The sequence below is a fragment of the Ovis canadensis genome, chromosome X (genome assembly GCF_042477335.2).
Source record: "Ovis canadensis isolate MfBH-ARS-UI-01 breed Bighorn chromosome X, ARS-UI_OviCan_v2, whole genome shotgun sequence".
NCBI classification, from domain to species: domain Eukaryota; kingdom Metazoa; phylum Chordata; class Mammalia; order Artiodactyla; family Bovidae; genus Ovis; species Ovis canadensis.
Window position 1 is genome coordinate 100,057,998 of NC_091727.1, and position 17,394 is coordinate 100,075,391.

General features: G+C 37.0%; 1 protein-coding gene across 13 annotated transcripts in view; it reads left to right on the plus strand.

The window, feature by feature from the left end:
• Nucleotides 1-17,394, plus strand: part of ARHGEF6 (Rac/Cdc42 guanine nucleotide exchange factor 6) — a 117,142-nt gene that overhangs the window by 75,345 nt on the left and 24,403 nt on the right. The gene's annotated exons all lie outside the window — the stretch shown is intronic.

Genomic DNA, 17,394 nt, shown 5'->3' on the forward strand with positions numbered 1-17,394 from the left:
TCTTTTCATATACCATTTGTATGTCTTAGGAAAATGTCTATTCAAGTCCTTTGCCCACTTCTAAATTGGGTTATTAGTATTTTTACTATTGAGTTGTAGGAGTTCCTTATTTGTTTTGGAGGTTAGCCTTTTATCAAATATATGAATTACAAATTTTTTTTCCTATTTTATAGATTGCCTTCTCATTTTCTTGATTGTTTCCTTTGCTGTGAAGAAGGCATTTAGTTTGATGTAGTTCCACTTGCCTATTTTTCCTTTTGTTAACTGTGCTCTTGGAGATCATTACTAAGACCAATATTGTAAAGCATTTCTCCTGTTTTCTTCTAGGAATTTTATAGTTTCAGGTTTTAGGTTTAAGTCTTGAATCCACTTTGAGTTGATTTTTGTGTGTGGTGTGAGGTAAGGGTCCAGTTTCTTTCTTTCTTTTTTCACATGTGCATGTCCAGTTTTTCTAGTACCATTTGTAAAACAGTTTTTTCTCATTATATATTCTTGGCTTCCTGGACAAAGATCAATTAAATATATATACATAGACTTATTTCTGGGCTTTCCTATTTGTTCCATTTATCTATTGTCTGTTTTTGTGCCAATACCATACTGTTTTAAATACTGTAGATTTGTAATATGTTTTGGAACAAGGAAGTGTGAAGCCTCCAGCTTTGTTCTTTCGCAAAATTCTTTTGGTTATTTGGGGTCCATTTTGGTTCCATATGAATTTGGAGATTTTTTTTTCTTTTTCTCTAAGAAATGCCATTAAGAATTTATAGGGATAACTTTGAATCAGTAGATCACTTTAGATGTCTAGACATTTTAACAAATAATTTCTTCTGATATGTGAATATGGGATGTCTTTACATTTGTTTGTTCCTTCTTTAATTTTTTCATCAATGTTTTGTAATTTTCAGTGTACAAGTCTTTGGTCTCTTTCGTTATGTTTAGTCCTAAGTATTGTGTTCTTTTGATGCTATTGTGAATGAGACTTATTTACTTTCTTTTTTCCCTCCTTTCTTACTCTGTTTCTTTTTCTTTTTTTTGGATAATTCATTGTTAATGTTTAGAAATGCAACTGATTTATGTATGTTAATTTTGAATACTGCAACTTTACTGAATTCATTTATCAATTTTACCAGTTTTTTTGGTGGCATCTCTAGGGTTTTCTATGTATAAAATCATGTCATCTGTGAATAGAAATCATTTTACTTCTTCCTTTCCCATTTGGATACCTTCTGTTATTCTTTCTTGCCTGTCTAGCTAGGACAGCCGGTACTATGTGAATAGAAGTAACCAAAGTAGGCATCTTGTTCCTGATCTTAGAGAAAAAGCTCTGTTTTTCACCACTGAGTATGTTAGCTGTGTGCTTTTCATCTATTGCCTTCTTATGTTGAGGCAATTTCCTTCTGTTTGTGATTAGTTTAGTGGTTTGGTTTTTTTTAAATCATGAAAGGATGCTGGATTTTTGTCAATGCTTTTTCTGCATCTCTTGAGATTATCATGTGATTTTTATCTTTTGTCCTTTGAGTGTGATGTATCACACTGATTGATTTTTCTATGTCAAATCATTCTTGTGTCCTAGGGATATTTCCCACTTGGTCATGGTGTATGATGCTTTTAAAAAGTGCTATTAGATTTGGTTTGCTCATATTTTGTTGAGGATTTTTGTATCTATGTTCATCAGGATAATGGTCTGTAGTTTTCTTGTGTTTTCTCTGGCTCTGATATCAGGGTAATGCTGGTCTCATAAAATTAGTTTGAAAGTGTTCCTATCTCTTTAATTTTTTTGAAAAAGTTTGAGGAGGATTGGTGTTAATTCATTTTTAAATGTTTGATAGAATTCAGCAGTGTAGCCATTGAGTTCAGGGCTTTCCTTGGTTGGGAGGTTTTTGATTACAAATTCAATCTTCTTACTCATTATTGGTGTGTTAATTTTTTTTTTAATTTTTCATGATTCAGTGTTGGTAGGTTGTATGTTTCCAGGAATTTGTCTATTTCTTCTATGTTATTCAGTATGTTAGTTTATAATTGTTCATAGAATAGACATATCTTGGAGATATTACAGATTTGGTCCAGGCCACTGCAATAAAGTAACTCACCTGAAATTTTCCTAATGCATATAAAAGTTATGTTTACACTATACTATAGGCTATTAAGCATGCATTAACACGTTTTAAAATGTGCATATCTTAATTTAAAAATAATGCTGTTGGAAAAATGGTGCTGATAGATTTGCTTGACGCAGGGTTGCCACAAACTTTCAATTTGTAAACAACACGATATATGTGAAGCACAATAAAGTGAAGTGCAATAAAAAGAGGTACGCCTGTAGTCACTTATGATCCTTTTTATTTTCATGGCATCAGTTGTAATGTCTCTTATATAATTTTCTTTATTTATCTGAGTCTTTTCCCTTAGTCTACTAAAGGTCAATTTTGTTTATTTTTTCAGCTCTAATTTTTATTATTTCTTTCCTTCTGCTAACTTTGGACCTAGTTTGTTGTTCTTTTTTCTAGTTCTTTAAGGTGTAAAATCAGATTGTTTGAGCTCTTTCTTCTTTTTAATATAGGCATTTATCACTATAAACTTCCTTTTTAGAATTGTTTTGTTGCATTCTGTAAGTTTTGACACGTTATATTTTTATTATAATTTATCTGAAGATATTTTCTAATTTCCCTTTTGATTTCTTCTTTGGCCCTTGGTTGTTCAAGTGTGTGTTGTTTAATTTCCACATATTTGGGGATTTTCCAATTTCCTGTTAATTTCTAGTTTCATTCTGTTGGAATCAGAAAGGATACTTGGTATGATTTCAGTATTTTTAAAGTTAAGCTTGGTTTTGTAACATAACATATAACCTAACCTGGAAAATGGTCTCTGTACACTAAAAGAATGCATATGCTGCTCTGTTGGGCAGATTGATATGTATATGTTTGCTAGGTCTGTATGATCTATAAACATTTTTCAAGTCATTTTTTATCTGGATGTTATATCCATTATTGATAGTGCAATATTAAATTTCTCTGGTATTATTGTGTTGCTATCTATATCTCCTTTTAGTCTGTTCATATTCGCTTTATATATTTGTGTGCTCTGATGTTGTTTGCATATATACATATTTTAATTGTTATATCTTCTTGGTTAGTTAATAATTTTACTGTGATACTTTTTTTGTCCTTCTTTGTCTCTTTTGACAGTTTTTGATATCAAGTCTATTTTGTCTGATATAAATGTGGCCACCCATGTGCTCTTTTGGTTACTATTTGCATAAAATGTCTTTTTCCATCTCTTCAGTTTCAGCCTGAGTTTGTCTTTAAAAATAAAGTGAGTTTTTTTAGACAGCATGTATTTGGGTCTTTAAAAAAAAATCCATTCAGCCGTTCTATATCTTTTGAGGACTTTAATCCATTTAAATTTAAAGTAATTATTGAAAAGGAAGAACTTGCTATTGCCATTTTGTTCATTGTTTTCTGTTTATCTTGCAGCCTTTTTTGTCTCTTGCTGTCTTCCTTCATGTTTTATTGATTTTTGTGTAGTGACATGTTTTGATTCCTTTCTTATTTTCATTTGTGTATCATCTATAGGCATTTTCTTTATGATCACTATAGGCTTACATAAAATGTGACAATCTCTCTTAAGTTGATAAAAATTTGACTTCAGTTACACACACATCTCTACACTTTACTTCCCCTCCACTTTATGTTATTGATGTCACAAGATACATCTTTTTACATTGTATATCCATTAGCATCTTTTTATAGTTATTTTTATACATTTATCTCTTAATTTCTATGCCAGAATTAAAGCAAGTTATGTACTATAGCTAACAGTATTATAGTATTCTGTATTTGTTTATATATTTAACTTTACCAGTGACTTTATAAATAAGAATGCTATTGTGTTGCTGTTTATTGTCTTTTAATTTCAACTTAAAGGGCCCTGTTTAGAATTTCTTGTAAAGGCAGATCTAATGGTGATACAGTCTCCAGCTTTTGTTTATGTAGGAGTCTTTATTTCTCCTTTGTTTATGAAGGATAATAATGCCAGATATGATATTATTGGTTGGCAGTATTTTTCTTTCAGTACTTTCAATATAGGACTTCACTGGTGGCTCAGCAGTAAAAAATCGACCTGCAATGCAGAAGAGGTAGGTTCAGTCCCTGGGTCGGAAAGATCCCCTGAAGAAGGAAATGGCAACCCACTCCAGTATTTTTGCCTGGGAAATCTCATGGACAGAGGAGCCTGACAAGCTACAGTCCATGACATCACAAGAGTCAGACATAACTTAGAGACTAAATTCTGTAAAGCAATTATCCTTCAATTATAAAAAATTAAAAACAACTTTCGATATATCATCCCTCTCCCTTCTGACCTGCAAAGATTCTGCTGAGAGACCCACTAATAGTCTTATGGGAATTCTATTATATATGACAAGTTTCTCTCTCTCTCTCTCTTTGAGCTTGACACTTTATTTAGATTCCACATGTAAGTGATACCATACAGTATTTTTCTTTGTCTGGTTTATTTCACTTTAGCATTATGCCCTTAATGTCCATCCATGTTGTGCATGGCAGGATTTCTTTTTCTCATGGCTGATTAGTGTGTGTATTATATATATATATATACAACTCAATAGCAAAAAAAGAGCCAAACAATCTGATTTTAAAATGGGCTGAAATGTTATATAGATATAGATATAAAACAGCTTCTTTATCCATTCATCTACCCATGAAAACTTAGGTTGTTTTCGTATTTTGGCCATTGTAAATAGTGCTGCTATACTGGGGTGAATGTATCTTTTCTAAATTGAGTTTTTTTGTTTTGTTTTCGGATATATACCCAGAAGTGAAATTACTGGGTCATATGGTAGATATATTTTTAATTTTTTGAGGAACCCCTATACTGTTTTACATAGTAGCTGCACCAATTTACATTCCCACCAATAGTGAACAAGGGTTCCCTTTCTTCTACATCCTTTCCAACACTTGCCATCTCTTGTCTTTTTGATGATAACCATCCTAGCAGGCATGAGTAGTATTTGATTATTGTTTTGATTTGTATTTCCCTGATGATTTGTGATACTGAGCACCTTTTTATATACCTGTTGGTCATTTGTATGTTTTCTTTGGAAAAATGTCTTTTCAGTTCTTCAACCCATTTTTAAATCAGATTTTTTTTTTTTTGCTATTGAGTTTAGTTCTTTACATATTATGAATATTGCCCCTTAAAGGATTATGACTTGCAAATATTTTCTTCTATTCCATAGGTTGCCTTTCTTTCTATTGATAGTTTCCTTTACTTGTGCAGAAGTTTCTGAGTTTGATATAGTCCCACTTACTTATTTTTTCTTCTTTTGTTTGTGCTTTCTGTGAGTACTCGAGGCTTTAGTTTTTTTCTAGTTTCTTTGTTTTTTCCCCTCCCTCTGTGTCTTTGTGTTTCTTAAGAATTTCTTCACAGAGTCTATATCTTGCAGCTCTCTCAGCTGTAATCCACCATTGTTATATTGGAGCCATGTTGATGTGGTTGTTATAAGGTGTAATGGAGGGGATGCATTCTATAATATTATGGATAAATTTTACTTATTTAATAGACCAGTGTCCCTGACCTCTGATCTGTAGAAATGTTTCTTAGACTTTTTTCCTCCTCTTACCTATGAGAGGAAGATTAGAGAGGGTCAGATAAGTCTCTGACAACATAGTTTCCTTTGGAGAGCAAGCCTTTGTTACAGAGAATGTTCTGGGAGCATTTCAGTACGGTCACTTTTCTCTCCCCTTCTCTGAAACACAAAGGGATTTTTCTCTGATTTTCTCTGTGAGAGCCTGCTTGGGTTAATGGATACAAAACACACAAAAGTTTTGGGCTCCCTAAGACTGGATCCTTGGGAATTTTTAATTGTCAAGCCAGTTCCATGCTCAGACTCTTGCAGTGTATCAAAAGTACCAGTGGCTTCTCCTCAAGGAAGTTGATCTTGGTTTTAATTCTTTGTGTTTGACTGTCTTTCTAGATTTTGGGCTGGTGGCTTTCCCTGTGATCTCAATTCTCAGTGGATCTAAGAAAAGTAATTGATTTTCAGTTTGTTCAGTGTTTTTCTTGTTGTGAGAATGGTAATGATAACTTCTAAGCTCTTTGGATGTCAGAGCTGAAACCCAATTTCCTTTAATGATTTTTTAAATTATTTTGTTTTTTAAGCAGTTTGCTTAACTTATATTTAGTAAATGTATAGAGTTGTGCAACCATCACCACAATTCAAAATCATTTTCTGTCACAGCAGATCCCTCATGTCCATCTGAGTCAATCTCTTCTCCCACCCCATAAATTATTATTTAGTGTTTGCTTTGAGGCTTTCCATATACATCTTGCCTGAATCTGCTTCATAGTAACAGTAACTTAATTCTGGGGAGATATAAAAACGTTGCTCCTAGTGTAGCTCTATTTCTACTTCCTTTTCTTTTTCTCTAATTCCCTTTTTGTGCTACTTTTGTTATACATATCATGTCTATATGTTATAAACCCAATAATACATTCCTATAATTATTATTAGTATAATAATTTTCTGTCTATTAATGAAACTGAGAGAAGAATGAGGAGTAAGGATATATTATAGTATTTGTTATTTTCCATTTGTGTGAGGTGATACCTCATTTCAGTTTTGTTTTGCATTCCTCAAATAATTAGTGATGTTGAGCATCTTTTCATGTGCTTATTGGCCATCTGTATGTCTTTTTCAGAGAAATGTCTACTTATTTGACAAAAATGTCAAATCTATTTTTGGGTTGGATAGATTTTTTGATATAGAGTTGTATGAGCTGTTTTTATATTTTAGATATTAAGCCCTTGTCAGTCACATGGTTTGCAAACATTTTCTCCCATTCTGTGGGTTGTCTTTTCTTTTTGTTAATGGTTTCCTCTGCTGTTCAAAAGCTTAAAAGTTTGGTTAGGTCCCATTTGTTTATTTTTGCTTTTATTTCTATTGCCTTGGGAGATTGACCTAAGAAAACATTGGTACAATTTATGTCAGAGTGCCTATGTTCTCTTATAGGAGTTTTATGGTGTCCTGTATTATATTTAAGTCTTTAAGCCATATTGACTTATCTTTGTGTATGGTATAAGGGAGTGTTCTAACTTCATTGATTTCCATGTGGCTATCCAGCTTTCCCATACCATTTGCTGAAGAAACTGACTTTCCCCCATTTTATACTCTTGCCTCCTTTGTCGAAGATTAATTGACCATAGGTATCTGGATTTATTTCTGGGGTCTCATTCTAGGGATAGTTTTTTGAGACCAGTGTTTGAAGTTTCTTCTGGCCCGCCTTAGTTGTCTCTTTCCCTGGATCTCTCTAGCAGCCTAGCTGGCCTCTTGTGTAGCTTGTTGCTCTTAATTAAGAGGACCAGCCTCCTTTCAGTTTTTGTTGTTGTTCATTCACTGAGTCATGTCCAACTCTTTGTGACCCTATGGACTGCAGCACTCCAGGCTCCTTTGTCCTCCACTGTCTCTCAGAGTTTTCTCAAATTCATGTCCATTGAGTCGGTGGTGCTACCTAAGCATCTCATCCTCTCTTGCCCCCTTCTCCTCCTGCCTTCAATCTTTCCTAGCATCCGGGTCTTTTCCAATGAGTCAGTTCATCAGGTGGCCAAAGTATTGGAGCTTCAGCTTCAGCATCAGTCCTTCCAATAAATATTCAGAATTCATTTCCTTTAGAATTGACTGGTTGGATCTCCTTGCAGTCCAAGGGACTCTCAAGTCTTCTCCAGCACCACAGTTCAAAAGCATCAATTCTTCACCACTCAGCTTTCTTTATGGTCCAACTCTCATATCGATACATGACTACCGGAAAAACTATAGCTTTGACTATATATATATATATATATGTATATATATATATGTGTATATATATATATATATATATATATATATATATATCTTTGTAGGCAAAGTGATATCTCTGCTTTTTAATATACTGTCTAGGTTTGTCATAGCTTTTCTTCCAAGGACCAAGTGTCTTAATTGCATGACTGCAGTTACCGACCACAGTGATTTTGGAGCCCAAGAAAATAAAATCTGCCATTAGAGTGGTATCATCTGCATATCTGAGGTTGCTGATATTTCTCCCAGCAATCTTGATTCCAGCTTCTGATTCATTCAGCCCAGCATTTCACATGATGTATTCTGCATGTAAGTTAAATAAGCAGGATGACAATATACAGGCTTGTTGTACTCCTTTTGCAGTTTTGAACCAGTCAGTTGTTCCATGTCCATTTCTAACTGTTGCCTCTCATGCTGCATACGAACTTCTGAGGAGACAGGTAAGGTGGCTAGAACTCCCATCTCTTTAAGAATTTTGCACAGTTTGTTGTGATCCACAGAGTCAAAAGCTTTAACATAGTCAGTGAAGCAGAAGTAGATGTTTTTCTGGAATTCCCTTGCTTTCTCCATGTTCCAACGAATGCTGGCAATTTGCTCTCTGGTTCCTCTGCCTCTTCAAAACCCAGCTTGTACATCTGGAAGTTCTTGGTTCACATGCTCCTGAAGCCTGGCTTGAAGGATTTTGAGTATAACCTTGCTAGCATGTAAAATGAACTCAACTGTATGGTGGTTTGAACATTCTCTGGCATTGCCTTTCTTTAGGATTGGAATGAAAACTGACCTTTTCCAGTCCCTGAAGTGACTTAGCAGCAGCAGCAGCAGCCACCACTGAGTTTTCCAAATTTGCTGACATATTGAGTGCAGCACTTTACCAGCATCATCTTATAGGATTTTAAATAGCTCAACTGGAATCCCATCACCTCCAGTAGCTTTGTTTGTAGTGATGCTTCCTAAGGCCCACTTGACTCCACACTCCAGGATGTCTGGCTCTAGGAGTGACCACACCATCGTGGTTATCTGGGTCATGGAGACCTTTTTTTGTAGAGCTCTTCTGTATATTCCTTCTACCTCTTCTTATTTTCTTCTGCTTCTGTTAGGTCCTTGCTGTTAGACCCTAAACTTTTTCCCACTTTTATATTGTCTTAGTTTACAGTTCTGCCACTTAGAAGCTGTGTTATCCAGGGTGATTCACTTCACTTTTTAAAAATTTAATTAATTAATTTTAATTGGAGGCTAATTGCACCCAATATTGTGGTGATTTTTGCCATACCTGGACATGAATCAGCCATGGGTGTACATGTGTCCCCCCGACCTGAACCCCCACTCCCATCTCCCTCCCATCCCATCCTTCTGGGTTGTCCCAGCACACTGGCTTTGAGTACCCTGTTTCATGTGTCGAACTTGGACTGGTCATCTATTTCACATATGTTTCACATAAAAGTTTCAATGCTATTCTCTCAAATCATCTCACCCTTGCCTTTTCCCACAGAGTCGAAAGTCTGTTCTTTATATCTGTGTCTCTTGTTGTCCACATATAGAGTCATCGTTACCATCTTTCTAAATTCCATATATATGCGTTAATATACTGTATTGGTGTTTTTCTTTCTGACTTACTTGACTCTGTATAATAGGCTCCAGTTTCATCCAGCTCTTTAGAACTGACTCAAATGCATTCTTTTTAATAGCTGAGTAATATTCCATTGCGTATATGTACCACTACTTTCTTATCCATTTGTCTGCCAGTGGACATCTAGGTTGCTTCCATGTTCTAGCTATTGTAAACAGGATTCACTTCACTTTTAAACCTTAGTTTACTCACTTGTAAAGTGAAAATTAAGCCACCTACCTTGCCAGGTTGGTGTGAGAAGTCAATGAAACAGTGTGTATAAAGTACCCAGCAAGGTAGCTGCTGTCACTCCTCATTTGTACTTTATTCATCTTCTACCAGCTACTTGCTGTTTTTTAGAAAAAAAAATCATGCAATATTTCAAGCACACAAAGAGCAGAGAGAAAATAAAGTACACCCACATTCCCACCATTCAGCTTGAGAAACAAATTATAGCGGCAATTGGAGCCCTGTGCACACTTTCCAATATTTCCTGCTCCTCCTTTGCTCCCTCCCCCAAGGGAACGCCAATCTTGAATTTGTTTTCATTATTTCCAGGAATGTTTTCATACTTTACTACTTATCTTCAATAAAGACAAAATGGTTCAGAAGCATTTTTCCTGTGATGGATACTTAAACATCCTGTGTAGATAGGGTAAATTTCTTAATACCTATCCCCATCATGTTAGCTTGCCATTTATACGAGTACATATTCTCTTTTTTCTGATCCAAGAATAGCAATCCTGAATAAATACCAGAAAGAAATGGTGTACCTCAGATGGCAGATTTTTGTAGTGTTTAGAGAATTTTCTGTCTTTAAAAAATTATTTATATTGATTTATTATTGTTTTTATTGGAGTATAGTTGTTTTACAATGTTGTGTTAGTTTCTGCTGTACAACAAAGTGAATCAAGTACATGTAAATATATATCCCCTATTTTTTTGATTTCCTTCCCATAGAGGCCATTGCAGAGTATTGAATAGAGTTCCCTGTGCTATATAGTAGGTTCTCATTAGTTATCTATTTTATGCATAATATCAGTAGTGTATATGTGTCAATGCCAGCCTCCCAGTTCATCCCACCCATCACTCCCCTGTTGGTGCCCATTTGTTTGTTCTCTTTATCTGTCTCTAGTTCTGCCTTACAAATAAGTTCATCTGTATCATTTTTCTAGATTTAACATATAAGCAATATTATATGATACAGTAAGTCCCCTACATACAGACAACTTCCATTCTGAGAATACATTTGTAAGTCCAATTTGTTCATAAATCCAACAGTTAGCCTAGGTACCGAACTAACACAATCAGCTATATAGTACTGTACTGTAGTAGGTTTATAATACATTTCACACAATACATAAAATAAAAACACAAAAAATAAAAACATTTTAAGTCTTATAGTACAGTACTCTGAAAAGCACAATAGTACAGTACGACAGCTGGCATACAGGAGCTGGCATCGAGTGAACAGGCAAGATGAATTACTGACTGGAGGACGAAGAGGAGGCGGGAGATGGTAGAGCAATAGGAGACGGAGGGCAAGCTGCAGTTTCACTCATGCCTTATGTTGATGGCACAGGTTCTGGTTCCTTGATGGATTCAACTCTATCCACCCTCTTGAAAAAACAATCCAGTGATGTCTGGCTAGCAGCTCTTTTTTCTTCTCGTCAGAGATGCCTCAGTAGCACTGGATTGCAGTCTGAACGGCTGCTGCAACCTTTGTGTACTGTTCTGCGTTTGGGTCCTGTGACTAACAGAGCCTCCTCAAATAAAGAAAATCCCCTTGCCTTTTCCTGCGTCGTGAAATTATTCAGCTCTGCAGTTATTTCTGCTTCCTCTTGTCTCCCTTCATCCTTTCTCTTGGCCCCCATTTCCAACAGGTCTTCATTAGTAAGCTCCACGTTCGCATCTTTGAAAGTTCACAACTGAAGAATTTTCTGTTGTATTTCTGTGTGCTAAAATGCTTCTGAGTCTGTATTTATCCATGTTAGGAGTTTAAAATATAAATAACAGCAGAGATTCCTTCAAACATTATGATTTAAAATTTGTTCCACAGTTAATATAAAGATTCTCAACTTTGGGAGGAAAATTACTGTATCTTATTGGCTTGATTTTGGTTAATGATTTTTTTTCATTGAAGTATAGTTGTTTACAATATTCCATGTTTACAGCAAAGTGATTCAGCATATGTGTGTGTGTGTGTGTGCGTGCACGCACGCATGTGCATGTGTGCTAAGTCACCTCAGTCATGTCCAATTCTGTGCAACCCGTGGCGTAGCCTGCCACGCTCTTCTGTCCATGGGATTCTCCATGCAACAATATTGAAGTGGGTTGCTATGCCCTCCTCCAGGGGATCTTCCTGACCAAGTGATCGAACCCGCAGTCTCTTACGTCTCCTGCATTGGGAGACAGGTTCTTTACCACTTGGGGCACCTGGGAAGCCTTTTTATATATATATATATATATATATATATATATATATATATATATATATATAGTTTTTTTAATTCTTTTTCATTATAGGTTATTACAAGATATTGAATATAGTTCCCTGTGCTATATCATAGCTCCTTGTTTATCTATTTTACATGTGGTTAAGGAAATGGCAGCCCACTCCAGTACTTTTGTCTGGAAAATTCCATGGGCTGAGGAGCCTGGTAGGCTACAGTCCATGGGATCACGAAGAGTCGGACACGACTGAGCAACTTCAGTTCAGTGATTTTTTTGAAAATTTTTTAATATCCCTTGAATTGATGGAAGACTTACTGGAGTCCCATAGAACTGAATTTTTATCTTGGTAACTTATTTACATGTAAGGAATGAAAATTAAAATACTTGGGGTTATCCTCAATGGTGTTTCTAGTATAATTCAGCTATATTTTTAGGGATCCTGTGGTAATTTATGCTGACATACTAGAGGCAAAGCATAGTTGAATGAAAATTCAGATTAAAATCCTGTTTTACATGAAGGTTTCAGCTGAGATAGGGACATTGTTTTATTTCGGCTAAAGCTGTAGATATTTAGCAGCTTGACAATCACAGGGGCTTCCCTTGTGGTTTAGCTAGTAAAGAATCCATGGAGACCTGAGTTACATCCCTGGGTTGGGAAGATGCCCTGAAGGAAAAGGCTACCCACTCCAGTATTCTGGCCTGGAGAATTCCATGGACTATGTAGTCCATTAGGTCGCAAAGAGTCACAACTGAGCGACTTTCACTTTCACTCACTAATCACCGAGTCAGAGCAAGCCAGTCAGGTGAACATCTTTCTTTCTGCCGGCAGGTGGCAGTAGCATACTAGAAATGTTTATGACGATTGGCACTGAGACCACACAGCCTTAAAATGATATGATCGTGTGTTGGTACCTTGTGAAAAGTACAGTAAGCCATTTTCTGGATTTCGAGATATAAAGCAGACCCCAACCTTGATATGTTCCCCATATTTACATATATTTGAATGACTGCCCCGGTCTTTTGCTCTGCCCTGGGTGAAGTCTTTTGGGATTTCCCCTCTCTCTCCCCTTCTGGCTTCCTATTGTAGCTCTTGTTTCTTTCTGGGAGTAACTTCACCCTTACAAAAATACCCGCTTCTCTCCCATGCTTCAGTGTGGCATCCATTCTTTTTCACGAGGGAGAGCGACCCGGTGTGAAACGACAGAGTAGGGAGAGAAGAGAGAGCATGGAAGCAGATCTGGACCTCACTTCCGGCTCTACTGCGGCAGCTACCACAAACACCACGTGTCCTCTTCCTCTTGTTAGTTTTATTCACTCTCTTGTTTACCATTGTTGTCAGCAGTGAAGACTTTGAGAAAAACCCAGAGCTGTGTACTTGCTTCCGGGACGTAGAACATAGGGAAAATTCTGAGACTAGATTCTGTTCTGTCTTTGAGGAACCAAGGAAGGGAGCAAGTGAGACTAATCACAAACAAAAAGTGGTGGGGACAGAAAAGAAGCAGGCAGCCTAGGTTCTGGGACTGGATCAGTGAAAAAAGGGCTAAGTGAGATCCACCCAACACAGTGGGAGTGGCATCCCTGGGACTTTCCACTGGCCAGACCCAGCCTCCCAGCTCCTCATGTCTCATCACCACTTTCCCGATTACAGCGATTCTCAAGAAAGGCTGGTGCGAGAGAGTGAGGCAAAAAGGGGGAAAAGCCTGACCCTTTTCTAGCTGCTTTAGATGGAGTTATCATCATTTGAAGTAGAAATCTATGCAGAGATTCTACAGAAACACTGTTAGATGAGATAGTTAAGCCCTGTACTGTTATTATAATGTACAATAATTTTCTTGAGTTTTCCAGCCCAACCCAGAATGTGCCAAAGCCCCATCCACTGTGTGCATTCTGTGAGATAAGGTTATATTGAGTTGCAAACAACATTCACACATTGAAAACTGCTTCTGTTGTATCACATCACAAATACAGAACATGTTAAACTCAAAAGACATTTCAAATAGGCTATATAAAAGTTAAAAGCTGTATTTGAAAGACAGATTGTGTTTTGGTACAGTGATATATATTTGCATATTATACTTGTGTATAATGATATTAATTTGTGCATTAAATTTATTTGGCTATGTAAAATGTGTCTTTGAGGATCTATTTATCATAATGGGCAGTGGCTTTAAGATAATTTTGTTCTTTTGTTGCAATAGTCAAATGTTATTTTTCCCCCAATAACTAGTGTTTTATTCTGAGATAGCGATCTCATGTTATATTGGAAAAATTAAAGAAATTCTTTTGTAATATTTGACAAGACTAGAAGTTAGAATGCTGCATGGAAAGTAGTAAAATACACATTGACATTTGCTTTTAATTGTTGTAACTCTTGTATCAATTTGAGTAGAACATTGAGGCTGCGGTAGTTATTTAGTCATGGAAAGGAAAAATAAGACTTGTTTACCAAATTGAAAAGAAGTTAGGAACGCGATTTTCTCAAAATTACATTTCTACTCAAACGCACTCTCCCACTTGGAGTTATTTGCCTAATTATATTTTATATGTGATGATTTTTTTTCTAATTTTAAGCCAATCTGACCCAGAGGCAGGCTAACCTAGGTGTTTCCCTAGTGACTTGCATTAAGCACTATTTTTTAAAAAATTTTATTGAAATATAGTTGATTTACAATGTTGTGTTAGTTTCAAGTGTACAGCAAAGTGATTCAGTTATACATATAGAAACATATTCTTTTTCATATTCTTTCCCATTGAGGTTTATCACAGGATATTGAATATAGTGTTGTATAGTAGGACCTTGTTGTTCATCTGCTTTATATATAGTAGTTTGTATCTGCTAATCCAAACTCCTAATTTATCCTTCTCCCATCCTGTTACCCCTTTAGTAACCATCAGTTCAGTTCAGTTCAGTCGCTCAGTCGTGTCCGACTCTTTGCAACCCCATGAATCGCAGCACGCCAGGCCTCCCTGTCCATCACCAACTCCCAGAGTTCACTCAAACTCAAGTTCATCGAGTCAGTGATGCCATCCAGCCATCTCATCCTCTGTCATCCACTTCTCCTACTGCCCCCAATCCCTCCCAGCATCACAGTCTTTTCCAATGAGTCAACTCTTTGCATGAGGTGGCCAAAGTACTGGAGTTTCAGCTTTAGCATCATTCCTTCCAAAGAACACCCAGGGCTGATCTCCTTTAGATGAACTGATTGGATCTCCTTGCAGTCCAAGGGACTCTCAAGAGTCTTCTCCAACACCATAGTTCAAAAGCATCAATTCTTTGGTGCTCAGTTTTCTTTATAGTCCAACTCACACCCATACATGACCACTGGAAAAACCATAGCCTTGACTAGACGGACCTCTGTTGGTGAACTGTCTCTGCTTTCCAATATGCTGTCTAGGTTGGTCATAACTTTCCTCCCAAGAAGTAAGCATCTTTTAATTTCATGGCTTAACTATAAGTTTATTTATTTTCTATGTGAGTCTGTTTTGTAAACAACGTCATTTGTATCATATTTTAGATTCCACATGTATGTGATATCATATGATATTTGTCTTTCTCTATCCAATTTACTTCACTTAGTATTATAATTTCTAGGTCTAAAGGACTATTTCTTACAGAAGTTCTCCCTGTGTTATTCAAGTCACCTCAGCCCCCACCCTCCTTTTATTCATGATTTAGACCTCAGAGGTGGCCCATGCCATTGCTGTGTTCCACATCAAGCATCAGATGGTACTGATTTCCAACAGACTTGGGTATGAACCCCAACTTAGCTATTTACTTGCTTTCACTCACCCTTCCTGAGTCTTATGTTTCTCATCTGTAAAATAAAGATAACACCTGTTTGAAAATGTTGTAGTTAATATTAAACAAGAACAAATGCATGCAAAGACTTAGCATGAAGCAATAGCCTTATAAACCTCAATATTTAGGCTTCACGATTTTAGTAGGAAGTAGGTTTTATCCCTGTTTTACAGATGAGTCAGCTGAGGTTGGTAACTGATCCAGGGTCACCAAATTTGTTTTATGATTTCAAGTCCAGGGCACTTCGATCTCCTTGGCTGCTTCCGGACCAAGACTGCAGAAACTAATAAAACAGGCAGCACTGATGGTTAGGTGTGAGCACTCAGATGAGCTCTAGCTGCCGTGGAGGTAGCAGTTCCCAGTTGTTTTTTCCTCTGACAATTCCTTTAATTCTGTGTGATCCAAGGTTTCTGTTTAACAACTGAAACTCCATTCTTTTCTCTCCTGCTCGCAAAAGCCCAGGGAGAGGGAGAGTGTTTATGGTAGGGTTAACCTGTAACCCACCCCACCCCCACCCCCTAGCATGTTATCACTGATAGTGAGTTTCTTTGAACACAATACAACTTATTCCAACATGCCATAGTCAGAAAGTGCTGTGTAAGATGTATTCTAGGGCGAATAACTAGGTCATTTTGTAGTACAGGGTTCCTTTTGGAGAGTGATGAGAAGATTGGTGGGGTCAGTGGGAGTCTAAAAAGTTAAGAATTGATCTCACAGGCAATTGGAGGTTTTGAAGTAGGAAAGCAGCAGGAGGGAAATGGTGGTCTGCAGGAGGTTTCAGAAGCCAGAAAGCCTGGAGGCCAGGGGATCCACTGAACTATTGAAGTGAACTAGACTGAATGAGATGAAGGCCTGAACCAGGTCAGTGGCAGTGGGAATGGAAAGGAGTGAACAGATACAAGAAGGCTTGTGATGGATTGGATATGCATGGGCGAGCAAGGAAGGAGAGGGGTCAAGTGATAAAGCAGATTTCCTTCATTTCTATCTTGCAGAAATGTAAACTATAATGATCTTGCAGCCCTAGGACTCAGAATCCTGATGGAGGAAAGGAGGAAATCTAGAATGTGCTGAAGGGCAGGGAAAACCCAAGGTTACACATTGGCAGGACATGGTTCCTAAAAGGTTTTTTTTTTTTTGGCCCCACCACTTGACATGTGGGATCTTAGTTCCCCAACCATGGATGGAACCCATACCCCCTGCCAGGGAAGCTCGGAGTCTTAACCACTGGACTGCCAGGGAATTCCCTACAGTCCTTTATTTTATTTTTGACCGAGTTATTTGGGTAACCTGCTGCATGTTTTCAGATCCTAGGCTAAGTGACTTTGTGATTAGTCGTGGAGACATGCTGTTGTCTGAATTTAGGACTTGATTCTGGAACATTGCAAGTGATGTTCTGGTGATGGAAAGCACTTGGTGAGTTATTCTCTTTGGCATCTCACCAGCCAGTAACTAAATGTTTGCAGTGACTCAGAAAAGACTTTCTGAACCTGACATTGAAGTCATCTGATAGATTGTACACCCCATGACTCTGGGTGTAGGCTTCCTTAAGGGCAGAGATTTTTGTTTTCTTCACAGCTATATTCCCAACAGAAAACAGAGCTTGTCACTTAGTAGATGGTCAATAAATAATTGTTGGATGAGGAAACGAAGCCAGGGGTCACGGGTGCCTGGCTCACCACTATA